At 44.5% G+C, this 19,657-nt stretch overlaps 1 protein-coding gene across 8 annotated transcripts in view; it reads right to left on the bottom strand.

Moving 5' to 3' along the window:
* Positions 1–19,657, bottom strand: part of MYT1L (myelin transcription factor 1 like) — a 533,658-nt gene that overhangs the window by 361,729 nt on the left and 152,272 nt on the right. For all 8 annotated transcript variants that reach the window (XM_028831516.2, XM_077958484.1, NM_001265731.1 and 5 more), the window contains 1 exon segment: positions 14,631–14,747. The gene's annotated coding sequence lies outside the window, so the exon portion shown is untranslated.

Raw genomic sequence — 19,657 nt, 5'->3', positions numbered from 1 at the left:
AGCTCTGCTTCTCTCTCTCCTCCCATGGCATATACACACACACACACACACACACACACACACACACACGTGGACATGGCTGCACACATTGCACATATGGATGCACAAACATTCAAGTACACACACACACACACATATATGCATAGGTGGACACGGGTGCACACATTGCACATATGGATGCACAAACATTCAAGTACACACACACACACACTTGAAATTGGATATAAAGAACTTAATATCAACATGGAGGATTAGGCAAGCAGAAGCAACGGTCCATGATGACATGTGTCTTTCACCGACAGGCAGATAGCGCAGGCGGACCTAGAGCCTCTGCTCCAGGGAAGGGGTGATGGGGTGGGGGAATGTTGGTATTTCCTGCTGAAGGGCTCCAGGGCCTCATGCCATTTGTACCCTTACCTATAGGGCATTTTGTTGTGTACCTCGTCTCAGGATTGGTGTTCCAGCACATATGCAGCATTTGGAGGAGAAGAAGCCTAACCTGACATCTAAAACACCCGTTACACCTTGACAAGTTTCCACCTGCCTACATCTCACATCCACAATCCGCAGGTTGCTGTAGCAATCGGCCAGCATGGGGACATGTGAAGAGCTCCCGAGACTCCCAGGAGAATACTTGGTGAAGCAGAGGGCTGTCAGGGTGACGGTGACAGACTTGCTTTTCAGCCTGTGCTAAAAAGGAAGGGAGGTAGCATGCTAGGCAATCCTTATTGAGTCCATATGAGAATCGCTGACTTGGAAATAGGGTCAAGGGTACAGTATTCATGGTCTCTTCAGGGTCCTCAAAACTCTTAGGTGTTGACGCTGAATAGACCCTCCTCTACACTGCAAATGCATGTTTTAATTAGGTGCACAGCTGTGCTTTAAATGGAGGTGAGAGGTGCTCAACCAAAAGCTCTGGAAACTCCCTTAATTTACACACACCAGGTGTGGTGTGGGATCTCACCTGGCTTTCCTGCCCCACCCCCAGATGCTGGGGTGCTCCTCACTGCCAAGTGCGGGCTGCCTTCAGACCAGCACTCTCTTCACCCACAGGCCTGTGTTGAGATTGCCAACTAGGGGGTGGCCAATGCCAACCTGGGAGCTGCCTTAGCGAGGGGGTGTGGATCCCCCTGGATACCCCTGGAGAATTAAAGATCTCTTCAAAGGACAGAAAGGCCATTAGCAACTTCTGGCCATTAAAGCCTTCGGCAGCCTTCAGCCCAGTTAACCAAGCAGATGACCTTGAAAAGGCTTGTGCTATTACCTTGTCTAGTACCTTTACATTAAATTGTTGATCACTTGCATTTCCTCTGGGGGGCTCTTCTGTTTGCTACTTTTTCTTCTTTCTCTCCTTACCCTCATAAACATGCAGCAGGCTGTGAGTGAATTCAAAAGCCTAAAGTGCTCAGATGCTGGGCCAGAGCTCCAGGTTGGACACCATGCAACAGCACCCAGGTCTGTCACGTAACAGCTATGTGGCCATGGGTGAGTGGCAATCCACTTCTCTCTGTGCCTCAGTTTCCTCATCTGCAGATGAGGATGATCATAGCATCAACCTCATGGGGTGTTGAGAAGTTTAACGAGGTAATATGTGTGCCTCCCACATAGCACATGACAATCTTCAAAACTCAATGTTAGTTCTGACTTTCATCATCGTGAGTAGTATGTGCACAAGAAAGACCATGTAGGCTTTGCAAACAAAAACAAAACCTCAGGAGGTACCAAATGTTTGCTTCAGTACATGTCTGTTCATATTTTAGTGTTGGTATTTCTCATTGGAAGAGAAAAAATACTATTATTTGAAAAAGTGGTAAAGCAAGAAAAACATTTACTTTGATTTTTATACAATAGAAACCAAATGGTTGATGAGGGAATGTTTTCTGTAGAGAAGTCCTCCAAATCGTAAATTAAGAATGATAGAATATCATCCGTAACCCTGGAGAAATGGTGGATCTAGGCCATGGGTGTCACTGACTGCCAAAGCCACAACGGAGAAGGTTGAGGGGAGACTTCCTAATAGGTTGGTCAGGCTGACAGCCTGGGCAACATGGGTACCTATCTGCCAACTGTAAGGCTACAGAATGGGAGGCAACCAGACATTGCATGCCACCTTCTCAAGAAGATACCACAAGATCAAAGCTGTGGTAGCTTAGGTCTCTGCATTAACCACCAGTTTGCAGGAAACTCAGAGGTGAGAGGAACATGTTAAATGGCACCAAAGAAGTGAGTTCAGAAAAACACAGACTGGGGGACCCTCTGCCCAACTTATTCAAGAAATAAGTCACAAGAGGTAAGGCAGGGAGGAGAAGGAAGGAAAGGCTATGTAGAACTCAAAAGAGGATTCGAGACACATGTCAGTAAGATGCCACTGCAGATCTTATGAGATTCCAATTCAAAAACAAACAAAGTGGGCCGGGCACGGCGGCTCACACCTGTAATCCCAGCTCTTTGGGAGGCCACGGCAGGTGGATCACTTGAGGTCAGGAGTTTGAGACCAGCCTGCCCAACATGGCGAAATCCCATCTCTACTAAAAAAAAAAAAAAAAAAAAAAAAAAATACAAAAATTAGCCAGGCATGGTGGCGCGTGCCTGTAGTCCCAGCTACTTGGGAGGCTGAGTTATGAGAATCGCTTGAACCCAGGAGGCAGAGGTTGCAGTGAGCTGAGATTGTGCCACTGCACTCCAGCCTGGGCAATGGAGCGAGACTCCGTCTCAAACAAAACAAAACAAAACAAAAACCAAAGTGTAGTAGTACATTTGTGAGACCATATGTGAAATGTGAATCCTGCTTGGATATTTGATAACAAGACCTTTTTGTAAGGTTTAATGGGTGGTTATGTTTTTATAAAAAGAACTATTATTTTTAGGAATTTATGATAAATTATTTCTAGCTAAAATTACACACTCACTTGGATTTGCTTCAGAGTGACCCACGCCTGCGGGAGGAAGAACGGGCGGGATAAGCGAGGCCACTCTGGGAGCTTGAAGATGTACATTTGGGGCTCAGTCCCACTTGTGCCTATGTTGAATCCTTCTATTGTAAAATGGTAAACAGTAAAAAATAATAAAAAGAACTTGAAATGAGAAGCATGTGTCATTAGATTTCCCAGGTCTCAGTTGACAAAATTAAATGAAGAAACAAAGACAAAGAACCCTGCTCCCTGGGTATGAGGCAATAGAGCAGGATGGTGCTGGGACGCCAGCTCCCAGGAGCCTCCAAGGTGGTGCATCAGCTCAGTGAATGTGCTGTCACTCTGGGCAGGAGCTGTGCATTAATGTGCATATGAATTTGTGGGGTATTTATTAAATTTTTTTATATACAGGCCCTATACTAGAAATTCTGATACCTTAGGTCTCGAATGGAGATCAGAGCTCCATGGAGAACGAAAAGCAAAGTTGGGGGTTCTAATGGAAGTGTTTTTTGAACACTGGTTTAGGGCCAGGTGATCCTCCCGGTAGTTTCGGAAGCAGGCATACTTGGTGGCGTTTATGCTTAGGATAGACTCGCTTAGCCAACGTCCAATTTCACAGACCAGTGTTTCTGGCCAGAAGTCAGTCTGTGCATCTCTGCAGGAAACACGAATGAATTTGGACCCCAAACTCAGCTGGGACCAGCAAGTTCACCAGAGTCCTCCTTGAAGGCAGACCTGTGTTGGGTGCCAGATGATATTAGCAACAAAACCAAGTTAGAACACGGGAAACAGGGTGGGTAGGTAGGGAATGTGGACAGTGCCCCTGGTCCACAGAGAAAGGCGTCGGGTGGGAATGCAGGTGGTGCCTGGGGTCTATAGAGAAAGGCGTCAGGTGGGAATGCAGGTGGTGTCTGGGGTCCATAGAGAAAGGCGTCGGGTGGGAATGCAGGTGGCGTCTGGGGTCCACAGAGAAGGTCAGGTGGGAATGCAGGTGGTATCTGGGGTCCACAGAGAAAGGGGTTGGGTGGGAATGTAGGTGGTGTCTGGGGTCCACAGAGAAAGGGGTTGGGTGGGAATATAGGTGTTGTCTGGGGTCCACAGAGAAAGGGGTTGGGTGGGAATGCAGGTGTTGTCTGGGGTCCACAGAGAAAGGGGTTGGGTGGGAATGCAGGTGGTATCTGGGGTCCACAGAGAAAGGGGTTGGGTGGGAATGTAGGTGGTGTCTGGGGTCCACAGAGAAAGGCGTCGGGTGGGAATGCAGGTGGTGTCTGGGGTCCACAGAGAAAGGTGTTGGGTGGGAATGCAGGTGGTGTCTGGGGTCCACAGAGAAAGGGGTTGGGTGGGAATGCAGGTGGTGTCTGGGGTCCACAGAGAAAGGGGTTGGGTGGGAATGCAGGTGGTGTCTGGGGTCCATAGAGAAGGTTGGGTGGGAATGCAGGTGGTGTCTGGGGTCCACAGAGAAAGGCGTCAGGTGGGAATGCAGGTGGTGTCTGGGGTCCACAGAGAAAGGGGTTCGGTGGGAATGCAGGTGGTGTCTGGGGTCCATAGAGAAGGTTGGGTGGGAATGCAGGTGGTGTCTGGGGTCCACAGAGAAAGGTGTTGGGTGGGAATGCAGGTGGTGTCTGGGGTCCACAGAGAAAGGTGTCAGGTGGGAATGCAGGTGGTGCCTACGGTCCACAGAGAAGGAGGTCGCGCAGGAATGCAGGCGGTGCCCGTGGTCCACAGCAGCTGAGCCCTCCTGACTCACCCCTTGGAAAGCAGCAGGTCTGAGGCTCTGCTCATGTCCATGTCACCCCTCTTCCTAGGCACACAGGATGCCTGCACATCCAAGTTTCCTGGGCAGTGGATTGGGGTCTGAATCTGACTCTGACTAACGGAACACTGTGGTCTGGCCCAAAGTGTCCTGCACAGTTTTCATGGCCACGCTAATTTCTGGAAGACTCAGATTCCACAGGGCAGGGCCACGCACTGAAGGGGCTGCCCAGCTGGCAGTAAGCTGTGACATGAGCAAAGAATAAACTTTAATCAGGGTTCTGCTTTCTGAGTTCATTTCTGAATTCATGTTTTAAACAGCCTAGTCTATTCCAACTAGTTCAGATCATGGCCATATTTACAGGCGTTGGAAACGTTCTCTTGCTCTCAGGTGGCGGTTTGCACTGCTACTTTTATCAGTGCTCACAGTAACCTGACTTGCCACTCTGCAACCCCTTGATTTGTAACCCCGTGACCTTGGAAAGGTGGCAAATAAATTTACTGCAGGCACTGATAAAAGTAGAAGTTGGGGCCTTCATTACCACCCCATTATGTCTTCAATGGAGATCAGAGCTCCAGGTAGAATATAGAAATAAGATCTTGGCTAAGTGGGTCTATCCACAGAATAAACCCCACCTACCAAGTGCACCTGTTTCTGAAACTACCAGCAGGACCACCTGACCCTAAATGAGTGATGTTTAAAGAACGGTTCTGGGACCACCTCCATTAGAACCCCCAACCTTGCTTTTCTTTCTACATGGGGCTCTGAGGATCTCCGTTTGAGACCTAAGGGGGGGGCCTTCATCACCACCCCGGTAGCTAAGATGCCATCTCTTATTCTACCTGCCTCAGTTATACTTATTCATATTTTCTGTAAGAGCAAATCATCAGTTGCAAATCTGTGACAAGGTATTTTGAAGACTTATCACTGAAATAGAATTTATGTTGCCTGACGGTAGTTGTATTAAGTAAGAGACAAAACAACACAAACAAAAGGACTTTGACCTCCTATGCTGTCATAAGTTCTGAATGGATTCTTTGCCTCAACATACCCAGGAAAGTGTTAGTGGTCCGTGACGAAGACGAAATGGGAACAGGTATAAATTTTATGTCTATCAGAAAAGAGCAAAGTTCTTGCTTCTCTTTTTCACTGAGAGAAATAATTTTTTTCCTCATAATTCTTATTCATGCATGTTTCATGTAGCGAAAAATGACCTCAATATCATCCCCTATAGCAATACACATATTTTTATAATTTAAAAGAATACATATAATTTATATAAATTTAATTTCTTATGGATATTAAACAAAAATAGTGTACGTAATTTAGCTCTTTTTAATGAACTTGGCTAATTCAGATTATTTGATTGTGGTGATGCAGTCAAGCTGTTGGAGTGTTTAAGGTCATGTAGGTGAATAGGCGTTTGTTTTTTGTTTTTCATTGTGTTTTTTTCTTATAGTTATGTCCATATTATTTGTCTTTTGCACCCTCTTCTTCTTTCCTTCATTTCTTCCTTCCTGTGGTTTTGCTTTTTTAGGTCTTTTAAGTATTCCCTTGGAACTTATCATTTCCTGCTGCCACTTGTGTTTCATTTTGTTTTTATCTAACGCCTGTTCCACGCATCCTGTTTGGATGAGGCTGGCTTGCACGACTATGAACAAAACACGTGGGCATCATGACATCTCTTTGCTGCTTCATCCATGTGGGTCCAAGCCGACCAAGTTTGCTAAACACCTGACTTCCGAGCCACCGAGGGCGTCAACACTGGCTCTTATCTTTTGGTTGCTTTTCAAGACCTAGCACAATGCCTCACATAGAGTAGCCACCCCAGATTGTCGGTTGACCAACTATCCTTTTTATTTTCTGTGTGGGACTGAATGAGAAGAAATACCATCTGCATAAACCTGTGACATTCTGCAATGTGCTTTCAGGGCATGTGAAAGAAAGACGTGTGCTGGCAACAGACGATAGATGTGGCTTTCAGGAGCACACACACGCCGCTGTTCAAAGACGGCTTCCCTGTAGCCCCCGCCTGTAGGACTGCACTCCATGTACACGAGTTCCCAAACGGAGTGTCCTGCTAGAGCAGTTTATTTTCATGAATCGGACACAGGACACATAAACGCACTGTGATGGAAGGAAAGAACGGCACTCACAGTTCACCTGCAGCTTCACCAATAAACACTTTGGCTTAGAAAACTCTCCATTTGGCGGGACTCTTTCCTCCTAACCTGTAAATAAGGGGCAGTCAAGGTCTGCCAGCTGCTTTCCCGGACGAGTCTCTGCTGGAAAGGGGACCCGCGCCGGCTCTCCAGGGACACCAGAAGCGAAGCTCACGGACCCCCCAGTCAGAGACAATTCGTCTTTCCTTAAGTTGGAAAGGAGATTTCGAGTTCTATGATCTACCTCTGATGGTCTAAAGTACGTCTCTAAGGAAATGGATGCAGTAAGGTTACTTGGTAACTTTGTCCATGTTAGACACCAAGTACAGGTGGGGTACATGAACCAGTCACACACACACACACACACGTGCACACACACACATACACACACGTGCACACAGGTGACCACAGACATCCACATGCCACACACACATTTCCTGAACCTCACAGACATCGTGGCAAGCTCACGCCTAAATATGTCAACATTTACCTTCTAAGAAAAAAACGACATTCTCCCACATAATCGATGTGTAATTTCAACAGAAAAGGAAGTTAATATTATTTAAATCATATCATAAAATATACAGAATATTGGGAATATTCACATTTCCCCAACTGTCCATATGTCCTTTATAGCTGTTTTAATGTATAAAACATAACTAGGATATAAAATTACATTTTCCTTTATTATTTTAAGGAATTTCTTCCACAATTGCTGCTGTTTTCTCACATTGTCACCTCATAGCTCTTTCTTGAATGTTGTGTTCAAAAATACTTTTTAAAAATAACTTTGAGATTCTGACCTTTATTATTGAAGAAGTAAATAAGTAATAATAAAATATTTTATTTTTCTACTTTGTGAAGCAAGTTTTAAAGTAGCGAATTTTAGAAAGAAGAGCATGTATGAAATATTACGAGAGCTATGGGAAAAACTGAAGTTATTAAAAGGTAATTGTGTTTATTAGGCATACACTGTTAACTAGAGAATCTGATAGGAGAATTTCTCCCTCTTCTTTTATTTATTTCCTTCCTCATCTCCTTATTTCCTTTCTTAATTATCTAGCCTGCCTGCCTCTTTTCCTCCCTCCCTCCTTCCCTCTCTCCCTTCCTCCCTCCCACTGTTATAAACTCATGAACACGCGAGACTGTTTTGTCTACAGGTCACTCAGATAAGTCCTCATGAAACAGGAAGCCCTCTTCAAACACTCTCCTATGGCCTCCCTCCCAGCCTCCACCACCAGCACTGCCATCTTCTTTATCTACTCCTGTCACTTAGCTCTGATCCCAATCATTTAGATTGATACATCTCTATATTAGCCATAAATGCTGAATAAGACTCCACAAGCATAACTGTGTATTGTAATGAGGGGAAAGGGGGTGGCAATGCACGGGTTTCAGAGTCAGAATTGAAATCCAGAGCTGTCATTCACTGGCTGCGACCTCCGTCAAGTCATTTAAGCTATGGATCCTCAGTCTCCTTAGTTGTAAAATCGTATGAATAATCCCTTTCTACCTAAAATGAAGGGCCGGTGAGGATACATTAGATTGGTTATGGGAAAGTATTCTTTCATGTTTCTTTTAAATTTTATTTTTTGAATATGAGATACATTTGCATCATTCAAAAATAAAGAAACAAATTAATGAATGAACAAGAACAATGAAAACATTTCCCTCTCAGCCTGCCTTTTCCCTCAGTAACCCCCATACGTATTTTTTAGTGTTTTTGTCTATCCTAGATTTTTTTTTTTTTTTTGAGACGGAGTCTCGCTCTGTGGCCCAGGCTGGAGTGCAGTGGCCGGATCTCAGCTCACTGCAAGCTCCGCCTCCCGGGTTCCCGCCATTCTCCTGCCTCAGCCTCCCGAGTAGCTGGGACTACAGGCTAGTTTTTTGTATTTTTTTAGTAGAGACGGGGTTTCACCGTGTTCGCCAGGATGGTCTCGATCTCCTGACCTCGTGATCCGCCCGTCTCGGCCTCCCAAAGTGCTGGGATTACAGGCTTGAGCCACCGCGCCCGGCTATCCTAGATTTGTTATGCAAATACAAGCAAATACATATGTGTGTGTGAAGTCATAGTTTTGCTTCTCTTCTGTATCTTGCTTTTTTCTTTAACAAAATCTTCCTAAAATCTTTCTGCATCGGTTCAGAGTGCGTCTTCACTCTCCACATAGCTGCATAGTAAGTGAAGGCACTTCGATTGAATACCATAAAGCATAACACAGATGTAAATCAGGTCACTTCCGCCTTAGTCTTTTATGGCGAGGCAAGTGTGCCTTGGGTTCTTTATGAATAATAATGAGGGTGGCCCTGGTTTGAAGGGCTGGTGCTTCTTGCCAGCCGCTGCACTGCAGATTTTACAAGCATTAGCGTCTATAATCCTCAACAACCCTATGACGTGGGAAACACTCCCACTGTTTTACAGATGAAAACCCCAGGTTTTGAGGGGTGAGTGTAGAATTTGTGTATGTTTTCAAAGTTGTACTGTGAAGCCCTTTCACTCTTCTTCCCTGTTGGGCGCGATGATGTCCGAATCCCACCTTGATCTGCACAGCGTTGCTGCACTGTATGCCCACCACATGCACCTTCACCTTCTTCAAACCAGATACCCCTGTCCTCCTGGAGACCCTCAACAACTTCTCCTGGACTCTGTCAACAGCCCCCTGTCCTCCAGGCACTGGCGTTAGCTCCTCCAATCCACATTTCACACTGGGAAATCAGACCCTGTCTCCTCTTTGCTCAAACTCACCCGTAGTCTCTCACCATCTACAGAGCTCAACCGAAACTCACCAGGCCCACCCTGCCCTCCCTCCCACTTTCCACTCCCAAACCTCCGGCCTTTCCTGATGCTGGTACCACATCTGGACTATCCTTGTCTAAGTCAAAAGATGTCCTTGGAGCCAGCCTGGGAGGTAACTCTGCAGCCCTCCGTGCCTTCTCCAGGAACACACAGATTCCCCCTTTGGGGTGGTTTTGTCCGCATGACTTTGCAGCTCCTCCTCCAGCTATTCTCTTGTTGTGGCTGCTGTTATGCCCTCACCCTTATTAAACGGCTCAACAAGAACAGCTTTTCTGCAGAATTCTCTGATTCCATTTCTATATAACATCTGGCATGTAGTAGTTGACTCAAACATGTTATACAAATGCACAAAAGAAAACATTTTTTTTTTTGCATATGGATGGGGTATTTGAAATAATTCACTTATAATGCATTTTATTTAAAAAGATAGGCATATACTTCATTTAGATGTGTGTTAAATTTTATCTCTTCACTTGCACCCACAAACAACAACAAATGAGAAACTCAAAAAAACAGGTGACTTCACATCGGTGGGATGTGTGTGTAGACTCATGAGGCACCTGTAGATCTATGAGTAACTTTGCAGAACGGTGTGGGCTCAACAGGAGGAGGAAGCATCTCAGAGGCTCCAGGTCGGAGGGGCGTGCGGTAAAAAAGATGGAAGGTTGCATGATGAGGGTGTGCATTGTATTTCATTTAAAAGAGAACTACATGTGCGTGCTAGGCAGTCAAGTGCCAAGTCAGAGCCGAACATAAAAAGTAATTCTTTCTGCTACTTTTGACCTTCAGTTAAAAGCACTCCTTAGGTGTGTTGGGGTGCATATGGCAAGTTCTGGATCTTACTTTCACACTTTATAACACTTACTGCAGGTCCTTGCATATCAGCTGTTTCTAAATTATGAACAAATGAAAACGAGGCTTTACACGGGAAGGTAACGGATCCACCCATTGCTGAGACTGACATTTTTCGGGTGCCTACACAATAGACATAGCAAGTGATGTGATGAGAGTGGGGTACACAAATAAGCCACACTCCGCCTTCAGGGCCCCAAGCTCTCCGAATGCTTCAGATGGCCCTGAAGTGCTTTGGATAAAAGATGCTGACATGGAGACTGGTCAGCCCTGAGCGTGTTTTACTTCAAACACAGAATCAGTGTTCCAGGCTGTTTGTGCCTCTGCTACCTGAGAGCGACTCTCCCTTTTCCAGGAGTTTTTACTTCCAAGAAATAACGGAGGCCGAACCCACTCCAACCTTTCTAATGCTCAGCCCCAAGGCCCCAGAGCCAGGTGATGCAGTCGGTGGTCTTCACTGGGGAGCTGCCATCTGGAGGGGAACCGGGCACCTCTGTCCACTTCTCATTTCAAAAACAATACAGCCTGGGAAATTCTAAAACATCTTCTGTGTTTCAAGGACTAAATTTAGTGTTTTAGACACTTATAACATGTAATCCTTGTAACAGTTCTGTTAAGAAGCAATTATTATGGCCATTTTACTGATGGGGAAACTGAAACTCAGGTTCAAGGAGCCAAGTAACTTCTCTGCAGATGATGGGGTAGAATCAGGATTTGTTCTCCAATCTGACATCCTATAACTTTCTAGGAAATTTCTGCTGGACGCTGAACTACTTACGGGACCAGCAGACCTTTTCTCTTTCAGCTCCTTGGGCAGTGCGGTAGGAGCACACTCGGCAGGTTGTGTTCCTGCTGTTTCTCTCTCGATCACCTCTTTTGGCTTGTTCTGTAATAACGTATTATCATGTAGGATGCTACGTTAAAGATACACCGATTCCAGCAAGTCATCTCAGTGGACAATGTCAACTAGTGCTCTGTTTTGGCTAAATCACGTATGACACAGATTCACATGCCAAATAAGATTTTTGAAGTCCGAGGCAAACATAAGGAGCCTTTAAAAACATCTATGGCATCGTTAAGGTCTTTCTCAGCATTAACCTTTTTATCAAGCTGGTGGCGTACAGTCCCCTGCAACCGGAAATCGTTCTCTTTTGTGTTTGGTATTTTATTCTCCATGTTCGCTATTTTTTTTTAAATGTGTCAAATTCATATGTTTATGTTTTTGTTTTGTAGTCGCAGAGGATGTGGGAAAACAGGCCGAATGGAATCCCACCCCAAGCAGTCGTGTGGTCTGGTCCTGTCTCGTGGCCACGCCCGGCTCTGCCCCACAGACTGCTGACCGGCATCCCTCACCCTTCAGGGAAAATGTTTTCTTTTGGCGTAGGTGCGGTTTTACGGACAGAACTCCCTCTGTATCCAGGCGTGGAAACACCCCTTCCAGTTGGATTTGGTTTGGTTTCACATCCCACACAGTTTTCAGGATGATATTTCTAGTCAGACAGGGTGATACAGGCACAAACACACTAGGAACGTTTCCTCCGCTTGAAATCTTTCGAGTCTCTTGAATTCTGCTCTGATTTCCACAGAGGTGACAACCTTGCTCTCTTCATTCTTCTTTCAGACTCTGTGGAAGCTTCTGCTAGCTCCACCTTGGGTACCAGGCTCAAGTATCAGTGAAGGGCTTTCCTGGGAGCAGCACGTCTGTGGACGGTAACTTCAGACTGTCCTGCGAGTTTGCAAGGGACTGTTCACCCAGGGAGGAGTCAGTGACCATCTCTCTGCCAAAAGTGACTGCGGCTATTTCAGAACTGGGAACTTAAGTCTTCACCATGGGTTGACAAACTCAGGCCCGCAGGCCAAATCTATTCTCTACTGATGCTGTAAATAAAGTTTTATTGTCAGGTGGCAATGTCATTTGCTCGCTGTTGCCTATGGCTCATTTCAGACAGTGGTGGCAGTGGTGAGCAGTTGCACGGAGACCACTCCCTCCTCAAAGTCTAAAATAGTATCTGGCTCTACAAAAAATGTTGGCCCAACAGGTCTATGTAACACAATGATTTACAAATTGCCATTTTATAGCTTATTATGTGAAGATGTATTCTCATTAATTTAGCAATGTATTCCCATTCTATAATGCTAAATCCATTTATTTCTAGGTACTGTTTTATATGTATTTCATTGTATCACCCATTTACTAAAGTACTTATGACATACATAGAGAAAATAGATATTGACCATCCCCTGAGAGTCAAATATTAATCTTTAAAAAATAAGAACATGGATAACAAATCCCAGAAGTCAGAGGCTCTGCGTCTGCATACTTCACGGTGTGTGGCTGTCACGGTGACCTTTACGCCTTGCTACCAGAGCCCTGAAAGTGAGGAATGATTGGTGAGGACTGAATGAAGACAATGAGGACTGAGTGGAAAGACTGACGTGAAATGCAAGCATTGGTTGTGTGTCTTGCTCTTATTATCTAATTGGATCTGGAGGCCCCTGGAGACCTTTGGGTGCTAAGCTTGTCTTACACCCAGAAGGGTTTGCTCACTCAGGCCCTGGCTGGAGGGATCCCGGTGTACACGCCACTGAGCATGGCAGTCTCCAGGGCAAAGTAGGACAGGATTTCAGCTGCTAGAACCTCGAGATCTCTTTTTCCCCTAACCAAGTTCAACTTGCTCTCCCACTCTGAAAATGGACACCTCTCAAAATCAAAGGTGATACCTCAGCTGAGAACCCTACTGAAAGCCAAGTATGAACATGGCTGTTGCTTGCACATCCAGCTCACTGTTTTTCCTTGTGATTTCATATAATTCCGGGTGAGATTGGTATGTGAATGCTTTATATCCAACTACACTAAGCACGCTCATTGAAATGCGAACATCTAACTCAATGCCAGAATCCAATTCAATGAAGCCACATGTAAACATTACACCCTTATAAAATATTTCATTAAACGTCCTTAACTTATTACTAAAATTCAATGAGATGAGATAAAACAAGACAGCCTAGACATTTGAAACACCTACAGTTCAGAAACTTTAACTGCTTCTGAAGCCAAGTGTGCATGAACACTCAGTGTGAATAGGTTCTTTTGTTTTTTCTTTTTGTTGTTGTTGTTGTTTTAACCTCGGGGAAATGTACGATTAAACATAATGCCTTCCCAAAACTGGAGCAACGAGTGCAGTGAGTTTCTTCAGGAAAATGAATAGGGTACAGATGAGAAAATGATTAGAACAATTGTGACCTATTACAGCAGTTCATAAAGCTCTCGAAGCTTGCAGCACCACAAGCTTGCGGCATATGGAAGACAATCCCAGCCTCTAATTTCTGTGCAGTGGTAAGTAGTTCTATTATCAGACAGGCAAATGGGGCGGTCGGCAGACAAATAAATCACAATTGCACAGTGAACCTTAAAATGCACGCCACAGCTTTCCTTATAGAGCATGCTGAGAAATTGCCATTTTTACCAGAATTTTCTTCTTTTCTTCATCAGAGTGACATATATAAAAGTACTTCGAAATGTGAGTATTGAGAAGATAACACCAGAGTTCCCATTCCACTCACTCGTTCAGAACCAGAGACTTTGCAGGATCTGAGATTTGGGCCATATTTCAGTCCTGTCGACCTCCAGCTCTAAAAATATGTGCTGCCAGGCAGCAGCCACTGGGTATGTGCCAATCACATCCCTCCCCAGTCCCCCAAATCAGACCCCAAGTGCTTTACTAAGCAATTCCTTCTGCTGCAAGTGTGGATTCTGTGTGCAGTGATTCTACACGAGCCATTTCCACGTGAGGGTCATGGGCACCCTTCCCTCCCCACTGGCCACGCCGAGGCATCCTCTCAGCACCCACAAAGGAGGCTCACATCATTCCTGCCCGATATAACGTCAGCAGTGAGGACAAGCTATGCCTCATCTAATTTAACTGCAAAGGGCTCTTTTTGGCAGGAATTGCCTCTTTGGAGAGGATGCGCAATGCAACTTTTAACTGCCTCCCGGAAGCCATGAAGCACCAGGCAGCTAAGATGAAAGTATTTACTCAAAGCAGCAAATGGGACAAGCACCAGAGGAGGGGCTGCCTGCAGCAATCCCGGGAGCCCCGTGCTGGGCACAGGTACCTGTACTCTGTCGCCAGGAGCCCCGTGCTGGGCAGAGGTACCTGCACTGTCGCCGCGCTGGGTGGGTGATCCCTGGACCTGATATTCTTCTGCCGTCCACCAGGGTTCGAAGATGCCCACTGGATAGGAATTCACCAATTCTCCTCTGAGTTCATTTTCTAAAGGATAGAGCGACAACACAAAATACCTTCAGTAAGAGAAGGGAGGAGGGTGTAAGGAGGGTTTGCTCCCCTGTGCTGTGACACTCACAACAGCTACGTTTCAAGATACGCAACTGCACCTTGAGAAGATGTGTAAATAATTTTACTCAGAAACCTTGTTATAAACTCTAATAATGGCTAACTAGAAGTACTTTTTAACATTTAGTTAATTTACTTTGAAACCTAAGATATTGAGGAGTTTTAAATACATGTCCTAGGTTTGAAGGTAAAATCAAATGCACTTAATATTTAGATTGAGCCATTACTGGCCCATTTCTCAGATGATTGCCTCCTTTAACACTTTGATGTAATTAGAAAACAATTTAATACGGGAGAAATATTTTGTATGTTTATTTTTTGGAAATAAGAGAATTTAATTCATAAGAAAATATAGTTTGCTGATGACAAGGCCACTTCCAAATGTCAGCTCAATTTTATCTTACTGTAACAACAACAAAAGAAATTACCTTCATTAATGGAAATGTAGAAATTGTTAACTTTCTATCATGTTTTTCTGCAATGTTATCTCAGTATTAGAAACCATTGACTGTTCTAATTTGAAGAAGAAATATCCATAGTATTTCAAAGTCTACTACCAAAGAGAGAATTTATTTTGTTAAACAAAATGATGAGCTAGAAAATCAGAAAGTGAGAGGGTGATGCCTCAGTTAGGGAAGCCATTGTTTCTGGTGCAAACCTCCTAATTCCAAGAGGCTCATTAAAGTGCGTCTATGGCAATAACAGACAAGTGTTAATGGGCCTCAGTGAAGTGTGTCAGGAGAATGAAGAGACCCTGAGGGGCTCCCCATGCTGTTTATGATCAGCTAGATGCAGCAGCATTACCATAAATCCTCTAACAGATACTGTACTTCCCGCCTGTAATAAGATGATAGCCAGAGTGCTTAGCAAGTGGAACTTGAAATAAGATAACACAAGATTTCCTAGGAAACACAAAGGCAGCCGATAAAATGCAACCGTAACAGTTATTATTATTTCCCCTAATTAGAATTTACTAAAACAAACACGTAAAGAACAAAATAATTCCAAAATAGATATGTGGAGCTAGAGAGGTTTTAAAATTACCCTGAAAAATCAAGATTCAAAACTTGAATGAGAGTTAGTGTATTCATTTTGTTGCAAAGTCTACAGGTATCAGTTTGGAGTTATTTTGTAATATTTAAAAATATATACTTAGTTTTTAACACAAATTATAATTTGGGGTCTTATTTATAGCAGTACACAGCTATCTACACTGGAAAATCTCTGATAACAGTGGTGTGTTTTATGGCTTTTTCTCAACCCACATAGTATAAATGCAAGGAATTCTTGCAGTTTCTTCCTGAGGCAAACGCCCCTGCATCAGACATACCACCTTGAAATCATCTACAAAGATTCAGGAGCATTCACCCCGGACAAACAACGCCTTCTTCTAGCTCAGGTTTGCACTCTGATCATTAATGCTCGGAATTCAGACCCACGTCCTTTCGAGGCAGAGACAGAGGCAGACATGAAAGCACATGTGGAGATTCCCTTCTGGACAGTTTGATGAGGATGAATGTCCACTTGGTGGATACTCCCTGTGAACTGACCTCTTTGATTTTAACTGTTTGAACTGGGTCCCTACTTCCTCAATCAGATTATACTAAGGCAATTAGCATATAAACTTGATATTATTAATATTGAAATAATATGATTTAAAAATATAACTATTCGTTTCTTCAAGTGTTACTGATTATATGGACGGTCATTACTCCTGGGTGAGCAAGACCCATCTCAGCCAATCTTGGTGTGAACATTTGTTGAGTGAATAAAACTCTCTGAAGTTCAGGTTCTGCATCTGACAATAGCAGGGCTGGGCTAAAAGTTTAAATACGTTTTTTAGCACCGAATGCTTTAAGCAAGAATCCCACTGCTGTGGTACTTGATATGAATCCCCAGGCAGCAAGTGAGCCATGAGTAGAGAAGTGTGGTGCTCTCCTTGTGAGGCTCACTCAGACTTCCTTTCTACGTGTGTTGTGTGTTGAGTGTGAATGTGTAGCTTTGAGTCTTGGCTCAGTGGTTTCGGGAATTATCGTGCAAATCTCCTTCTCTCGGAGAAGTGCCTCCACCATGGGGCACTGCTCAGGAAAGGAAGAACCAAGCCAGTCTTCCTCCATCCTCTCTTGCCAGGGTGGTGCCCACCACCCCTGTGGGACACAGATGGAAAGAAGTCAGCTCCTGGTGACTTTTCCTGCAGGTGTCAGCCTCTGAGGCACACGTATTCATTCCTGCCATCGTTGCTTTTCTAAGATTTCTTGTCAAGAAGACCTTTTGTTTAGCTGAGTGTTGCTGAAATGGCAGTGCTTGTGCCTGTCTGGTAACCCAAATCACACCTGCAGGCTTAGCTACTAGTGGAAATGGGTCATGCTCTTGGTTTTTCACCCTAAAAGCTCCGTGTGAGATTGGTTAAAAGATGAGAGCTATATGTTGATAGTGCTTCTTTCTCAGACGTGTAACACTGAACAGCAAGAACCAGACAATTGCCTGACAAAAGCCCACCTCAGACACCACCATAAGGAGAAGGCAAAACCATCCTTCGTGAACTGAGCCAGTTTCAGAGGAGCCTCTGAAAGGCATGCAAGGACGCCTGAGCCTGGTTTTGCGTACTTTCCTGGACCCTTGCCTCGACACTGTCTGAACAGGAAAACTGCTTTAAGAATGTTTTTTGTGCCCTTCAGTGGTCAAATTTGGAATCCATAATGGCCGGAGAGGACAGTGCATCATAGCAGCCGGGCTGGAGGGCAGTCCTGGCCGCCTGTCCGCATTGTGATTGGCAGGTGCATCTCCAGCTCTTCCGCCTGTTTCTGTAGCTCATCTCTACTGACTAACAGCCATGCGATCTCCTTGCTCAGGGGCTGGGTTGAGATGAATAAGCTGCCTGCACTATGGAGTACATAGCAGGTTCCCCGTTAGCCTTTCCTGGCTGAATAAGGAACTTGTTTCCTTTGTACCAAGTTAAACGGATTTCACTTAGCTCACTGCGTTGCTCACAGCCTTTGTGTTAGGATGTGCTCATCAGACAGTCACTCAGCTTCTAGTTGGAGATGAGATTTAGAATATGTCCACTTTCAGTTTTTCAGAGAAAAGAAAGAAATGGTCATTTTCAGAAGATAATGATGACCATATAGACAAGGAAAAGGAAATATATAATAAGTAAATAAATGGGGACATCTTAAAAAGAAAAAATAGGAAATCAGGAAAAGAATGTACAGCCAGGTTTAATATCACCCTTCTCATTTTTAAACACTCATGTGCGCTTTGCTTTAAGTCTAGGTCAGTTAAGTTTCTGTGGGATGACTTCAATTATTTGCAATATTGGAATGTATTTTTGGCATTTAAAAAGGTTTGGGTTTACCTCCCATACACGGACATTCCCATCTCAGTTCTTCCCGTAGATCACCTGTACAATATCAATATTTAGAACATAACTTATTATTATTATTATTTTTTGAGATGGAGTTTTGCTCTTGTCACCCAGGCTGGAGTGCAGTGGCGCGATCTTGGCTCACTGCAACCTCCACCTCCTGTGTTCAAGCGATTCTCCTGCCTCAACCTCCCTAGTAGCTGAGACTACAGGTGCCCACCACCACAACCAGGTAATTTTTGTAGTTTTAGTAGAGATGGGGTTTCACCATGTTGGCCAGGCTGGTCTTGAACTCCTGACATTAAGTGATCTGCCCGCCTTGGCCTCCCAAAGTGCTGAGATTACAGGCATGAACCACCATACCTGGCCTAAAATATAACCTTAATCTCAACTTCTAAGTAACAGACCACTGATTTCAACATGTCAACTAACCACCTAAAAGGACACCAGCAAATGCAATTTGTAACCTGGAAGTATTTATAGATAAAGACATCATATGAATAATCTATCCTCTAATTTACTAGCTCTTCTTAAACTTAGACGTGAACTTAAAGCCACAATTGCATCGTTTCACAAAATTAACACCGAAGTGGAAACAGGTTTGTCTCCCACTGTGGCTCAGAGAGGGCCGGTAGCACTCCCACTGCCAAGGAAGGGGACGAGAGCCTTCCCCGTCTTCTGTGTAGCAGGGACGATGTCGTCAACAGGACTCTTACGCAGGTTTGCGTGGATGCAAATGGAACAACCTTGTTGTGTCGGGAATTTGGCAGCATGAATGAAAATTTTAAATGTGCATATGCTAGCCTGACAATTCCAGTTCCTGGTATCTACCAAATATATATTTAGTCACACATATGCATAGATACCTGCATAAAATGTTTCAATGTGATATTGTGTATAATCAAAACTCCTCAGTGATAGAACGGTTAGATTATTTGTGGTAAATACGCAATCTAAGACTGGCCTGTAAACACTGACAAGGCAGAATCCGCAAGATGTGTAGCAAAGTGATTGGAGGATGGTGCAGAGAAGCATGCACAGTGTAACACGTTCACATACAACAAACTAGAACCTAGGATGTATTCCTCTGTCCTCACACTGCTAGAAAGAACTGCCTGAGACTCCGCAATTTACACAGGAAAGAGGTTTAAATGACTCACAGTTCCACATGGCCGGGAAGGCCTCAGGAAACTTAACAATCATGGCAGAGGCGAAGCAGGCACATGGCACATGGTGGCAGGTGAAAGAGATAATTTGACAGAATCCAGGGAAAACTTCCTTATAAAACCATCAGATCTTACGAGAACTCACTCAGTATCATGAGAACAGAATGGGGTAAACCACCCCCATGATCCAATCACCTCCCACCAGGTTCCTCCCCAAACCCTGGGGCTTCCAATTCAGGATGAGATTTGGGTGGGGACGCAAAGTCTAACTATGTAATAGGAGCATGTCTTATTTTACA

This window comes from Macaca mulatta, chromosome 13 (genome assembly GCF_049350105.2).
Source record: "Macaca mulatta isolate MMU2019108-1 chromosome 13, T2T-MMU8v2.0, whole genome shotgun sequence".
NCBI classification, from domain to species: Eukaryota; Metazoa; Chordata; class Mammalia; order Primates; family Cercopithecidae; genus Macaca; species Macaca mulatta.
The sequence above is the reverse complement of the archived record's forward strand: the minus strand, read 5'-3'. Positions and strand labels throughout refer to the sequence as shown.